The sequence below is a fragment of the Barbus barbus genome, assembly GCF_936440315.1.
Source record: "Barbus barbus genome assembly, chromosome: 3".
In the NCBI taxonomy this organism is placed as follows: domain Eukaryota; kingdom Metazoa; phylum Chordata; class Actinopteri; order Cypriniformes; family Cyprinidae; genus Barbus; species Barbus barbus.
In genome coordinates, this window is record NC_136731.1 from 39,676,333 (window position 1) to 39,687,432 (window position 11,100).

Sequence of the window (11,100 nt, forward strand, 5' to 3'; positions counted from 1 at the left end):
AGAAATGATGTGTGGCCAAGTATGGTGAGCCATACTCGGAATTTGTGCTCTGCATTTAACCCATCCAAGTGCACACACACAGCAGTGAGTAGTGAAGACGAACACACACACACACACACACACACACACACACACACACACACACACAACCTTTGGGTTACAAGTCTCTCTATCCATAAGGCCACGACTGCCCCACTGTTTTTGAACCATACTATAGTAAAGTACTTGAATTAATCTGTTGTGGTAATTCTACTGTTGTAGAATTCTAATTCTACAATACTAATTCTACTGTAATTCTACTGTTGTTTAAGCTTCTGGAAAGGTGTTATTTCAGAGACCGTCTTTTCCTTGAAATATAGGCTTAGTGTTTATTGTTAAGCAATTTTTGTTAATTGTTTTTAAAGGAGCATTGCATTGATTACGTAAAATTGCTTTAACGCCTTTGTTTTGTGCCACATATTTCATTTTTGGCTTAATTTGTATGAATAATTTGAAAAAAGGATAAATTAACAAGCAACTCCTTTAGGAAGTGAAGGAATTGACATCATAAACTCGTAACTGCCAACTTGAAAAAATAATATAGTAATTTATAGTAAATACTATAGTGTTTTTGAACCACATTGTAGTAAAGTGTATTATACTGTATATATTATAGTATTTACAACACTTTGTAATGAGTGCTACAGCAGACTGTAGTATTAACTGTAGTGAACTGATAAACTGTTATAAATACTGTAGTGTACTTTAGTTTTTACTACAGTAAACTGTAGTGTATTGTAGTATAATATACCCTATAGTTGTAGAGAACTTAGTAGTATTGGGTAATTTGTTTATATTACTATAGTGGTTATACCACAGCAACAGTAGAATTACCACAACAAATTAATTTAAGTACTTTACTATAGTATGGTTCAAAAACACTATAGTATTTATTATAAATTACTAGGCCTATAGTATTTTTTCATGTGGGTGTGTGTTATTTCTTAAATAAATGAAAAGTCGATAAATCAATCAATCAATCAATCAATCCAAATTAGGAAAACTATCTTGGGATTTGATAAAAAAATCGGTAGTGATCATGATATTGCTCTAGAGCGCCATCTACAGACTCAACATCTCATTTAGCCTACATCTCTAAAATACACCCAAAAAAGTGTTCCAATCTGTAAGTGAAATGTCTTTCCATTTTATTATATTTTAGAAACAAACCCATTTAACTAGTGAATATTTTGCTTAGAAATAAGCAGCAGTTTGGAGAGCAAACAGTGTTTCTTGTCTGAAACCTGCCTTAATCAATTTGTCTTGGACTTGTGAGTTTATTTACGTGGGCCCCTTGGGGCCCGACACTTACTTTCACCACTGATAGTGTTATCCTTGTAAATCTTCCGGCGAGTATTTGGACAAGGCCTAGAATCAGAGGTGTGGTGCTGAGCCTGTGCTCTGAAGGACTAAGTGGACATTTCCTTGTGAAACACGTATAATATTAGCCTGAGATGCAATGAATGAAGCCTTTGTCAGAGACCAAACTCCACTCCTCTCCCTTTTGCTTCTCTCTGACTCACTCACTCTTTTTAACATACTATAATTTTCGAAGCATCTCTGTGTCTTTCGGACAGAGCCTTCTCTAAAATAACCTTCATTTCATTTTTAAGAAAAACTCTCACAGACCTCGCTCCTGTATTTTTTTTCCTTCTTTTTCCATTTCACAGCTATGCATAACTTTGTGGTTGGTTGTGTGTTACTGTGACTGAGTTCAAGTTAATCACTAATTAATTTAAAACACTTTCATGTTTGACAGATGACCATGACCTCAGTATTTTAGCTCAATACATGTTTTAAAGTGGAAAGAGAATGGGAAAACACTATGAGGGTTACAGGATGTAATTAAACCGTCTAAAATAATCTTGAGAGCATGTTTGGCCCTCAGTGGTTTAAATGCTTTTCTGCCCTTTTAGATCCTTGCTCAGATATGAAAATTAATTATCCTTTTAATTTGTCAGGGGAACACTTCACTAAAAAAAAAGAAGGAGAGAGTGGTTGATGGTGGTGAGCATTTAGGAGTGTGGATTGTTTGTGCGCCACGCATGTCAAACCCACCGCAATACATAATTAGCCTGGCTTTACTGGGCAGTGCCAGGATATCTATAGTCTACGGTGGCTTGCTGTAATTCATGCTCTTTATAGTCTAAATACTGATTCAGAGGGAGAGAAATAAGAGGTTTTCAGTCGAGGCAGTGAAGCTGGCAACCTACAAATGACCTCAAGTACACTCTTTAAAATAAACGTTACAAATAGTGTTTTTTGCACCAATGATGAAGAAAATTTTGGATTCCCCAAAGAATCTTTCAGTGAACAATTCTTGAAAGAAACATTTTTATAATGTGAAGACTATTTTAATAATCTATAGAACCTTTTCCACTATAAGAACCTTTTGTCTAAAGATTCTATGGACGTTAAAGGTTCTTTGCCAATAAAGAATGTTTATTTTTAAATATGAACCTGTGTGACTTACTTTCTTCTGTGGAACACTGAAGATGATGATAAAAATTCTCAATTGTGTTTTTTTTTTTTTTGTCCATACAAAAGTCGATGACATCCAGCGTTGTTTGGACTTCAGCGTTTTGCAGAATATCCTCGTGTTCTGCAGAAGAAAGACAGATATGTTTAAAACAAAAAAGTACATTATGACAGAATTTAAATTTTTTGGTTGCCCTATCCCTTTAAAATTTTATAATGATGTTGTGCCATTCATTGCTGTGGACAATGCTGTTTTAGTTACAAAGTCCCAAAAAGATATAAGTGGACTCTTTACATGAAACAGTTCAGGCGTGCATGCTCTAAACGCAATGCTCTATTATTTTAGGGGTTTTCTAATAACAGCCATGTGTGTGTGACTCGCTCTGATCAAGGAGGTCTGGATTCTTGGGTTGTCCTCAAACAATCTGTGTTTCTTATTTTGGTTGAGAACAAAACTTGCAGGCACTGTATAGAGAGCACAGACAGCAGTGTCTGTCAGTGTTTGTCAGGTAACCAAAAATGCTAATCTGATTTCATATAAACTGGTTACACCAAAGAAAATCCTTTTTAAAGGTCAGGTCATTATAAAGATCCTGTCATTAAAGTAACAACTATACATTGTTTTTGTGAAAATTTGTGGAGAGTGTTTGTTTAGGCAGGGTTGATGGAGCAATGTTCCTTCCTTAAATAAATGCATACTGAAGGAATGCGGATTTGCCGAGTCGGCTGCAAAAGGAATGCAATTGCTTATTCTTTTTGTAGCAATTTTGTGGCTTATCACGTTGTGGTTTATTACATGTACTTAACATACATTTTCAGTAAAAATCTGACCATATATTATTTTGTTTTGCCTTGCTTTGCTTTGTTTTGTTTTATTTAGCTCACCAAAAGCAGAATATTCTTTTATTTACTGGCCAAATTCGTAGAGCTGAGAGCTAAGGTATATTTTAAGGTTTGTAGTCAATAACAAATTAGATTTGAGTCTATTTCCCATGCAAAACTATCAAATGACTTTGCAAGGTGTGGAATATAAACTACTGTTCAAAGGTTTGGGTCAGTAAGATTTTAAAAGTTGTTCTCTGTATTTTTGATCAAATAATATGGTGAGCATAAGAAACGTCTTTCAAAAACCTTTTTATGATACAATACTTATGTTCTTGGTGTATTTCTTTGTCATTTACCCTCATTTTTCTTCTGTTATACTTCAGAGCAGCCAGGATATACTTCCTAAATATACCTTTTGTGTTGTGAAAAATTCACATATACAGGTTTTGAAACAAGGGCGCGTAAATGAGGACAGAGTTTTCATTTTTGGGTGAATTTTTCCTTTAATAAAAACATCATCAACTATAACTTCAGACATAGAGGAGGGAATCAGCTCAGCTCCCAGTATACAGTTTCTAGGCCTGATTTCTGAATCTCCTCCCTCACATCAGCAGAAGGGAATGTTCTTCCCTCTCGCCCAAGGACTGGTGCATCTGAGCGTTTGTGTGTGAAAGAGAGGATGCGTCTAGGATCCTTTTCCGCTGGCTCTCTTCTCCAGATGTGGATCTCCTATTGCCTTTCTCGTTGGCTGATCCAGCGCTCTGACGAGACTTCCAGCTGTACGGCATCCAGGATGGGCCACAGCTGTTTCCAATCTGTGTGCTTTTCCAAAGGGGAGAGGAAGCTCAAGAAGAGGATAGGACTTTACTCTTACCACTAAACAATTTATTAGAACATATAAGAATATTCATTAATTGGTCAAAACAAACAAAACATTTAAGCATGTGTCATGATTAAGGTTAAAACACTTCTTAATAACAACTGTTGTTGTATTATTAAAACGTTCATGCATCCAGAGAAACAGATCAGCTGCTCTATGTATATCTACTTTGTGTATATCTACTTTGAATATATATATAAATATTGTAAATAAAGTCTACACACACACACTCACACTCACACTCACACTCTCACTCTCTCTCTATCAACAAATGTCTGCTGAGAATAATACAGGAGAGCTCTGGACCAATAAATTAGGACACATGTTTATCAAGGAGAGAGACAAGACAGAGGTCTGTGGAGTGGTAGAAGCTACTCAAACTTCCCCCACTTACATTGTATCTGAATTGGAAAAATAGCTGTGAATGATGAACAAAGTTCCCATACAATATTACTATTAACAACACTGTTTGCCTGCTGGAATTGATGTTTTTGAAAGAAGTCTCTTATGCTCACCAAGGCTAAATTTATTTGATCAAATACAGTCAAAATTGCTAAATATTGTTACCATTTTTGGATTGTTATATATTTTAAAATAAAATTGGATTTTTCATTTAGTGTCACATGATCCTACAGAAATCATTCTAATATGCTGATTTGCTGAAACATTTCTTATTATCAGTGTTGAAAACCGTTGAAGACCATTTTTTCAGGGTTCTTTGATGAATAGAATGTTAAAAAGTTCTAAAAATTAAAACAAAAATATCTTACTGTCCCCAAACTTTTAGCTGGTTGTGTATCTTATAGTGTGTGAACTAAACTCATATTAAACAAAGCGGAACAAGCCTAGAATAAAATATTATGAAATATATCAATGTTATACAGTCTATAAAACAGAAGAGTTCACAATTTGGACATTCTCCCCAAAACAGATCTCCTGTTTGAAGCTCACTATAAGTTTATTCAGTCTAAAAACAACAGCAAAAGTAACCTCTTGTTAATCTTCTTTCTCTCTTAATCTTAATCTGAATCTGTAATTAACTCTAGTGTGCTTTCAAACTTATTTTCAGTCTCGCGCTCAGATGGAAAACGGAGAAGCTGTGAGGGAGAGAAGAGCTGGTTTGTTATTTCTAGAAAATCCTGAGAAACACTGATCTTCGTCCTGCCGTCTGCACCGGACATGTCAGGCCAGCGTGGCTCCAGCAGCCGCCCTGTGGGTGGCCGAGTGGAGCTAGACGACACGGAATATTTTACAAAGAGATGAAACATTAAGAGTATACCAACAGAGTCCCTCTAATTAATGTACATCTTGCCTTTCCATATCTGATATAGTATTTACTTCTAAAATGTTGCTTATTTATCTAGCATTTGAGATATGTTTTAATATTTATTATCTGTTTTTCATAATCAAGTTTGCTCAGTTTGGAATAAATCTGAGTGATAGAAGAAACAACAAAATTATGGCTCAAAACACTATAATTAGTCTCTACCACATTACCACACGTCCTTATCCTCTCCACCCACACAGGTGATGTCTGCAGGGCATTAAAAGTAAGTGTGTGTGTGTGTGTGTGTGTGTGAGTGTGTGTGTGTGTGTGGGAGGTTATTGGGTGTGGATGCATGCATGATGATTGACAGAGCAGTGGTTATTATACTGGTTATATATCTGTTTAATTCATCCTCTCTCTCTCTCTCTCTCTCTTCTGGTTGTGTACTTGTTTGTTTGACAGCAGTCAATATACTGTGGGAATCTGGTTGGATGACACTATTACTAAACTAACAGCAGCCCTGTGTTTTTCCTCTTTTCTATCTCTTTCCTTTCATTCCTTCAGATTTTCTGGAGATCAGTTTTGGACCCTGCAAATTCAAGATTAAGGCATAAGTATGATAAATATTTATGTATCAGACAAGTCAGCTGATTTGACAGAAGCACATTTGAAAGATCCACATGCATGAAACACTTCAGTACAAAAGTGCTGATTTTGGATAATACCTTTTTACTTGCTTTTAATAATTTATTCAGGTGTTACAGCCTCATCTCAGATTAGCCCGTTTCATTTGAAGCTCTTGAGTTTTTTGTTTTCCAGTTATGGAGGGCCAGTAGAGGGCGTCAGTCATGCTGTTGCTGTGTGTTTCACTGCTGTTATTAAAACTAAGTTCATTTTTTCTGCTTTCCTTTAGTTTCAGGTCTGCTAATCAGTAAGATCTAGTGATGTGATATTTGAGATTTTAAAATCTTGAAATATAGACATGATTTAAGGATGTGAATGGGACACTGTACTGAGTTTAGCTTTTAATTCCAAAAATAAATCTTCCTCACATATTCCATCTCGCCAGACTGATGGATATTTATGTCTGTTTTAAACAGACAATATGTTTATTCTGCAATAGATATGTCTTGCAATAATGAGAAGAAATTAGTTCTGTATCCTCATTAAACTGACCCAGGTCTGGGACTTTAGAATTATGAGGATTGTGCAAGAATATTAGCCTAAATGAAGGTCAGTAAGAGATAGGAAAAGTGAATGGACAGGTGAATGGACAGCACTGGACAGCACTGCTTAGAAATCTTACAAAACAGCCTTCCAAGACTCCTGATCAGATTGCAGCACAGGAAGAAAGCTGAGGAGAGAGGAAAGTGGGAAGATCATCGTCCTTCTTTCCAAAACCCGCTGAGGAATGTCAGTAAGTCTGGAGGAGAATTTGAGATTCCAGCTTCTAAGTGCTCTTATTTTTTCTATCAAAGCATCTTTTATTCTCACCCTTCATAGATAATTATTAATCATTTTAAAATCATTTTTGCCCACAATGGCAGGATAAATTATTGCATTAAACACAACAAAAGAAGGCAAGTTAAAAATCTGATTGATGAAAGATAATTGGTTCTTTCCTCTCCATTTAGTGGTAATTTCAATCTAGATTAATAGTAATTAAAACAGATTTGTCTTGGGAGCAGTTGTGGCCTAATGGTTAGAGAGTTGGACTTGTGACTTGTGCAGGTTCAAGTTCCGTTGCTGGCTGGGATTGTCGGTGGGTAGAGTGAATAACCAGCACTCTATCCACCTTCAATACCACAACTGAGGTTAGACCTTTGAGCAAGGCACTGAACCCCCAACTGCACTGGCTGCCCACTGCTCTGGGTGTGTGTTCACTGTGTGTGTGTTCACTATTGTGTGTGTGTACTTGGATGGGTTAAATGCAGAGCACAAATTCTGAGTATGGGTCACCAAACTTGGCACACACACGTCTTCTGCAATCAAAAGTATTGAAAAATATATGATCATTTTTTTAGTCGTTCAAGCTATATATAAATATTTTTGGATGGATGTACTCCACTAAAGAACGAGCGAGTGACTGTTTGAGTATGTTGTTGCTGAGCTAATATTTACAGCTGATTGTAAGTGATTTGGGAGTCTGTAGTGCCTGTCTTCAGCAGAGAGGGAAAGAATGAAGGCACTTTAGTTATGCTGCAGGCAGGTAGAGGCAAGTAAGCAGCCTCAGAGAGTCGAAGGGGAGATTTAAAGGTGTAATTCTATATCACTAAACTTATAGTCCTTTATAGACTTCCATGTATAAACCATTAAGACTTGAAAAAAACATTCAAAGGTTTTTAGGACTTGCATGCTGGAAATTAGAGGGTTTTGCTGACATTATGATTTTACTATGACAAATAGAGGTAACACTTTATTTTGATGGTCCCTTTTGAGTATTCTGTTGACAGTAAGTAACTGAACCTACATGTCAACTAACTCTCGTAAGAGATATGGAGACTGTCTGCTTCCCAACAGACAATCTACTGACTGTAAGTAACTTATTCCAACCCTTACCCATCTACTAATACTCTATTAACACTCTAATGAGAGTTAGTAGATATGTGCGTGCAATGTTACTTACAGTCAACAGAATGTGTTAAAGGAATGAGGCAGTTTAAAGTCAGGACAGTTGGTGTACATTTTAATGTAAATGTAACACAGTGGGGTCCAAACGTCTGAGACTACCAGTGAAAATTATTCAGAAGATTTGGTCTCCTATCACGTTTGCTGCTGCTTCTCTTTGTTCTCACCTTATTTTCCAATGGTCCAGCCTCCCTGCTCTCCCGCTGTAGGTTTGTGTGGGCTTGTTTATGTTATGTCCATGTGTGGAGCTAATCTCTGTCCCCCTCTCCTGTTTGTGTGTGAGATTTGCTTTTTTCAGGGTCTCACAAAAACTGTGAGACTGTAAGCGCTTGTGTAAGGACCCAGTCAGAGTTTGGACTGTTGAATGAATGAGGGTCCAAAATGTTTCCCAGTTAGAACTAGAAACATTGGGCATTATTATCAATTTTCTGTGGAAATAATTTGTGTGTGTGTGTATATATCATATATACATTATTGTTCAGTTTGAGGTCAGTAGGATTTTTTCAATGGTCTTAAATACGTCTATTATGCTAATCTAGGATGCATTTATTTGATTAATAAATTAAAAATATAATAAAAACATTACTTTTGTGAAATAATATTACAGTTTAAAATAACTGTTTTCTATTTGAATATATTTTAAAATGTAATTTTTTCCTGTGATAGAAAAGCTGAATTTTCAGAATAATTTCTTCAGGCTTCAGCATCACATGATCCTTCAGAAATCATTCTAATATGCTGATTTGCTGCTCAAGTAACATTTCTTATTATCCATGTTTGTAACATTTGAGCTTCTTTATGTTTTTGTGGAAACAGTGATTAATTTTTTCAAGATTCTTTGATTAGAAAGTTCACAAGAACAGCATTTATTTGTAATAGAAATCTTAGAATAGAAATCCCAAGTTTCTTTTTTATCCAGAATAGGATAAAATATTTTAAGAACCTGACGAATCTCTAGTTTATTTGTTTTCCCTCAAAAACTTTGAGATTAAATAACCAGTAATTTGGTCATTTCAGAGAGAATTACGGAGCAAAAAAGTGCCATAAACCGGAGGTAAAACATACATTTTTAAAGTTGCAGTATTTATCATATTTAAAAAAAAAAAAAAATCATGCAGTTGCAATAAATGCCAAATATTTGATTCAGTGTATTTCTTGTTGACATATTTTTGCCAGATTTGCAGATTACTTAAAAGAAAATACATGGTCTTTTATTCCCCAAACTTTCCTTCCCGAGTCCGAAAACCAATAGTTGACCGACTTTCTATTCCAGAAATTACCAGCAGATCAAGGCTTTGTGCACAAAGAGCCATTCTTGAGCACCGAATGTCATCATAAATGATGTTATCTGTGTAGTTAAGTGTAGTAACTGAGGAGGATGAACACACTGACATTTTTAACATTTCTAATGTTTATTTACCTTTAATTCTATTATTTTCTTAAATCCTTCTCTCTCCCCCTCCTTCTCCTGACCTCTTTCTGAAGAGAGATCTACTTCAAGGCATGTGTCTGTCTTTTCTTCACTCCTCCTCTATGAGTTCGACATCAGGACATCTGCTCCACCCCCTACAGTTTTTTTCCCTTTCATTACTGTCTTCCCTCATATTCTGACATACTCCTAGTGTTGATGTGGCAGTAGTTTAGCTACAGTGGAAGAGAGCGGGAGGAGGGATATATGTCATGTTATTCAAACAAAGCAATGGTGTCCCTAAATATGGCTGTGAATGTGATTTTATTGTGTTCCTGTCAAATGTACACTTTTATAACTTTTGACTAATATCAAATTAGGTATATACATTTATTGAATTATTTTATTAAAGTCATTTTTTGGTTATTTGCTGTATTCTACATAAAATCATACTTGATTAGGTAAATAGCATTCTGTGAAAATGTAACACTGATATCTTTAATAATGACTAAGACCATGTCAAAGATTGAAATCATAGTGAAATTAATGGTTGAAATCAAATATTGATGCTTGTTATCTCATAATTAGATTTTGAGACTTTAGCCTAGATTTCACAGAGTCACGTTTCAATATGATGATTTTTATGCTTAAGACAAAGAGTTAAATACAGTTTTGCTGCTTAATATTTTTTTGAAAAATGAATAGAAAGTTAAAAAGAACAGCTTTTTTAGTAGGAATCTTTTGTAACATTCCAGTCACTTCTGATTAATGAATGCATCATTGCTGAAGTAAAGTAGGACATTTAATATTAATTTAAACATGCTTAAAACTTTTGAACATTAATGCATTTCTTGGTTATTGTTTGTTTCTGTAGATGCCACAACTTTTACTTAAAAAATGTCAAAACTATTTCTAATGTATGTAATGTGTAATGAAGTATATTTATTAATTAACATCAACTAAAATTACTAAATGCTTTAAATACATTGTTAGTTCATGGTACATAATATATTAATTAATATTACTGTCTTGTAATGCATAGACTATTCGTTAAAATCAGTCGTTGATTCTTCCTGTGAATGACAGGGGGAGTTTAAGTTTTGTTTTGGTTCACAGATGGGAACAAAAGAATGAGTGTAGGAGAGGAAAAAACATACAAAAAAGTGAAAAGCAAAAGAGAAATAACAGATGGAGCAATAGAAACCGCTCATCTTGTTATGGGTGTCAAACTTTGACCAGTTAGAAGGCTGCATGCTGCATATCAGCCCGCCCATCCATGAAATAAGCCCACCCTATATCCACAAAAGCATTCAGCTTTGCATTTGGAGTTTATTTCCCTCCTTGTTTCTTTGTTTGATCCATTTTCTTGATTGTGGAGTTGCACACTGTCATTTAACCTTGTTGCATCAACACCACCAGGGGGACAAATCTGGGATACACACAGTAGATCCCTCCTCTGCCTTTACAGATTGCTTTGGTTTACACCCTTCCTCCTTTCCACATCTACTTTCTTACTCACTCCAGACAAAACTATTAGGGGGGTTGAAACGCAGCACTATCTCTGATGTGAGATCA